We start from the raw sequence: 5,423 nt of genomic DNA on the forward strand, positions 1-5,423 counted from the left end.
ATAGTTGACAAATACTAAAAATGACAACAAATTAGTAATAGAACATAATTCCTTTGTTTTCATGTGCATTTATGTAAAATAAATAACTAATGAGATATTTAATGGTGAAAGACTCAATCCTTCTGTCTAATATTAGGTGCAAGGCAAGAATATCCCCTTTCACTGCTTCTATTTAACATTGTCCCAGAGGGTCTAACTAGTGCAATAGATAAAGGAAAAGAAGTAAAAAAATCTAGATTAAAAAGGGAAAATTAGGGGCTTCCCTGGTGGCGCAGTGGTTGAGAGTCCGCCTGCCAATGCAGGGGACATGGGGTCGTGCCCTGGTCCAGGAAGATCCCACATGCCGCGGAGCGGCTGGGCCCATGAGCCATGGCCGCTGAGCCTGCGAGTCCGGAGCCTGTGCTCCGCAACGGGAGAGGCCACAACAGTGAGAGGCCTGCGTACCGCAAAAAAAAAAAAAAAAAAAAAAAAAAAAAAAAAAAGGAAAATTAAAACTGTCTCTGTGGAGATAATTCATGTTGAAAATCCTACAGAATCTTCAAAGCATTTATTAAAGCTAATAAATGTGCATTTAACAAAGTTGCAATAAATTAGGACAATATAAAAATTCAACTGTAGTTTTACATGCTAGCAGTACATAATCAGAAATTAAAATATTTAGGAAATATTAAAATATGAAATACTTAGAGATAAAGCTGACCAAATATGTGCACTATCTATTCACTGAACCATGCAGACTATTGCAGATTCTTGCTGAGACAAATTTTCAGAAGAGCTAAATAAATTGAGAAATAGTGCATTAATTGATTAGACTCAATATTGTTCTCTGAAAAGTGGTCTATGAATTTGACATAATATCAATCAAAATTGCAGAGGCTTTTTTATAGAAATTGACAAGTTGATTTAAATATCCATACAGAAATGCCAACACAATTGTGAAAACAACAATATTAGATGCTTTACTCTTTCTGATTTTAAGAAAAAGCAGTTTCAATAATACTTTAAACAAGACAATGTGATATTTGTGTAAAGATTTGATTAATGGTCACTGGAGCACAATAGAGTCTTGAAATAGACCCACCCATATGTGGTCAATCCCTTCCATGGTACAGCGTGGGATTGCAAGTGAGAAATTCCAGTCAACTCTCCATAAATCCCTATCCCACAAAATGCAGAACTAAATTAAATGGTTGTTTTAAATTTCTAAGCTTTAGGGTAATTTGCTATGTAGTAAAAGAGAACTGAAATACACTTTGTATTTAATAACTTCCTCTAGAATTATCCTAAGATTTAATCGCCATCCTTTTTCCATTTTAATTTCCTCCCTCAAAAAGTGAGAATCTTTATAGCTCTATGATCTAACTTTCTATCATCTATCTTGTCTATCGTTTATCTTTTCTCTTTTTTCCTCTAAATAATTCATAGTACATGTATATACATATAAAATATGTGTATATAATAAATGTATATATTTATCTATGTACCACATTGCTATGGGACAACCCTTAAATTCTCAGAAGCTCTTTCTTCTAAGCTCCTGCTTAGAAGGTCTACAACACACTCCTCTAAATCTTCTAAAGGTATTTTTAAAAGGACCTGGAACTAATCCCTTTATTTGATCTTTATCTCACGATTCCTTACTTTAAGAATATTTTGCTTTCAAAACAATGAACACAGGAAAGAGTTTTACTCTCCAAGTAGGCAAACACTGGCTCCTGTATATCTCCTCTAAAGTCAGCTTAACTGTGTTCTTTAGTCCATCTCTCTCTTCCCATACCTTATGTGCATCACACAGAGGACAACTGAAAATTTCAACATGATGCCTAGAAATAGCTTTAGCCAGATCCCTAAGTCCATTAGAAAGGCTTTTCCACCTTCCATGTTACCAACAGTGAGAATTTTGAAATTGTTTCATCATTATGCAATGTGAGACATTGTATTTTTAGCCTGCTATAGCAGTTTCCTCACTAATTTTCCAGCATCTACTAACAGATTTCACATCATTTTACAAACTTTTCTAAGAGTTTACTCACTGCTTTTCAAGCTTCCACCAACTACCCTTTCCAAATGTTTTAGAATTTTTGTTATGCAGCACCACACTTATAATTTTTCTATCAGTCAACTTACACTATGTGACAAAGTACCCTAACACTAAGCAAGTTAAAACACAAACATTTATTATTTTCTCATGATTCATAGATTTTAGCAGTTCTTTGTCCCTGACCCAAGTCAACTGAGGCCAGATGGCCTAAGTTACCTCACTCACATATCTGAGGGTTTGGGAGCTGGCATATCTGAGAAGATCTCTTGCATCCTCCTAGCCAAGACTTGTTCACACTGGAGAATAAGGTTTCCATCTTCAAGAGAAGTCATGTCCCAGTGCAAAAGAGCACTTCGAGTACCAGTGTGTATCATATCTACTATTTGCAAACTGCAAAATCAAATCAAAGTCTGATTCCATATTCAAGTGTTGGAAAATCAGACTTCACCTTTAAAAGGCAAGAATGTCAAACTCATAGCACACAGGGACATGGATACAGGGAGGCAGAAACAAACTGTTAATCATTACCAAATTAATCTAACAGGTAAAATAGCTGGATCATGTTAAGTGAGGTCCTCTTTAGACCCTTATACACATAAAATGAGACCATTTTGCTGAGGGGCTAATAAGTCAAATGTAGTGGGCTTCTGTTAGACTGTTTGCAAGACTCTGTACTTCTTTGTAGAAGAACCTCATTTGCTACGACACTAGAAGCCATTTATGAACATGCCCACTGAACTACGGATGAATAGATAAGTGTAAAACAAGTAGAACCAATTATGTTCTCTTGTTCAACAATTTGTGAGGAGTAAGACCTAGTTTAGATCAATGTCAGGTGCATGAATGAAGGTTTAAAAATTCTATCTGCTCTTTTTTCCTTCACTTCTTGATTCTTTATTGATCAATAATTTCTAGTTCTTTGAAATACTCCAGTGTCCTTTCCATAAATTTACCCTCAATGTTTATTTGCATGTTTTCATGATTAGAATAGTTTGCAATATCATTCTGAAACTTATGGTTAAGACTTTTCATTTAAGGAAGTGACCTAAAATTCAGGGACAGATGTATCTGATTCCAAAGCTTGTGATATTTGCACTGAATCATGCTGCCTCATCACATTGTAATGAGACAAAGGGAATTAAACTTACTCTTTTCTCCTCTGCATTTCTCCTGGACTCTGCTCCTGAGGAGAGGAGATGAAGGCAGTATTACAGGAGACTGTTGTGGCACAGAAATTGACCACAGTCTGTGATAAAGACATGATGGATCAGAATTTATAACCTTACTCTTACAAGTTTGCTTTTACATAAATAATCTTTGTTTTTAATCTTTGCTTTCTAGCAATATCCACAGCCATACACTCTCCTTTCACCCTCTCTTCTTCATCACATTTATTAAACTTTGTTTTATTAGTATTCTCATGCTTTAAAGTTACACAGCTTTTTTTTTTTTTAAGTTGGTACATATTGTCAAAGTGGAAAATATACTGGGGAAGCTTTTATAAAGGAATAGACAGTTAAATTAAATGATTACAGTATCTGGAAAACTTACTGCCTATATTTTTAAGTATATGTGACCTGTTTCCAAAGGTACAAAATATATTGATATCTTTAGAAAATATTGAGGTAGCTAACCTCCGAGAGGGCGTAGCGTTGACATGGCTTTACTAGGCCATGAGTGTTTCACATAAAATAAAATCTCTTTCTCAACCTGTTGATAGAATATTCAAAAGTTCTTATATGATTCCTCATAAAAAAATAGGTATTTAATTAATATTTTCTTTCATTAAAAAGAAAGTAAAGTCCTGAACATGGTAAGACAGTAAACAGTTCCAGTAATAAAAGACTCCAGTTCAGAACACTCTCCTGCTTTGATCATATTTATGGTCTTTTTCATACAGATAATTCTTTCCAGCGTGAAGATATTATTGAATACATTTCCCTGTCATGAGATGATGAAAGCCAGTACTAGATTCATATCTGCAGTCTTAACAACAGATTCTAGCATTGAGATTTGTATCTTTCATCAAGAATCATCTTTTAGGGGAATGGGATTAACATATACACACTACTATATGTAAGATAGATAGCCAACTAGGACACACTGTATAGCACAGGGAATTATACTCTATATTTTGTAATAAGCTATAAAGGAAAAAAAAAAAATATATATATATATATATATCTGAATCACTTTGCTGTACATGTGAAAATAACACAACATTGTAAATCAATCAACTATACTTCAGTAAAAAAAGAACCACCAAAAAGAACAAAAAGAATCATCTTTTTTTTTTTTTTTTTTTTCGTATGCAGGCCTCTCACTGTTTTGGCCTCTCCCATTGCAGAGCACAGGCTCCGGACGCGCAGGCTCAGCGACCATGGCTCACGGGCTCAGCCGCTCAGCAGCATGTGAGATCTTCCCGGACGGGGGCACGAACCCGTGTCCCCTGCATCGGCAGGCGGACTCTCAACCACTGCACCACCAGGTAAGACCAAAAAGAATCATCTTTTAACAAACTCTTCTAGGATTTGATCCAATTAGCATAATCAGTAATTCCATAAAGCCAATATTAATTTGAAAAGCCTAAAATGTTCTTTTCTGCCCAACAGTCACTATATCAATGGTTCAACAGCAAATATTTGTTGAATATACATTCTGTGCTAGAGAATTACGACAGCATTATCTAGGGTGAAAATTTTCCAAAATAGGGTGTTGTGCAAAACACACATTATTATCATCTTTCTAAAGACCGTTATCATTATCATCACTATCATCTTATAGTGTATTTAATAAATACTGAAAAATTATTATCACTTTAAATTATCTTCTCTATATTTCCTCCAAATTAGAATGAAGCATTTTTTTTCATACACTAGACTCTTTACATTACATGGAAGTCTATTTCTACTATAAATAAACAAGATATATACCATAAAGAATGAATATGAATAACGTAACAATATATGAGTGAACTCTAGTTCACAAACATAGAAATGTCTGGCAGAAAAGATGAGGAAATTGTTTGCACTTAAAAACGTATAAAGCAAATCTCCAGAGAGTGTGGTGAAGTTTATTATTTAATATTTATAAAGCTACTTCAATATTTTGGTATAATCACATACATTTTTATGACTACTACTGGAACCTATGGACATTTCTATATCTACTTCCTGAGATTCCCTTTGAGGCAAGAATGAGTCCTCTGTTAAGCAATTTCATTCACTCAAACTAATGAAACTCCATTTCTCAGAATGATTGGTACACTGCTATGTGGCTTATTTAAAAGTAATCACAGTAGTATTTAGTAGGTTTAGAAATAATTTAAATGATTTCATTATTGGTATGTTACAATATAATGAGTTAGAAGTGCCTAGAAGAT

The sequence above is a fragment of the Lipotes vexillifer genome, unplaced genomic scaffold, assembly GCF_000442215.2.
Source record: "Lipotes vexillifer unplaced genomic scaffold, Lipotes_vexillifer_v1.1 scaffold2150, whole genome shotgun sequence".
NCBI lineage: Eukaryota > Metazoa > Chordata > Mammalia > Artiodactyla > Lipotidae > Lipotes > Lipotes vexillifer.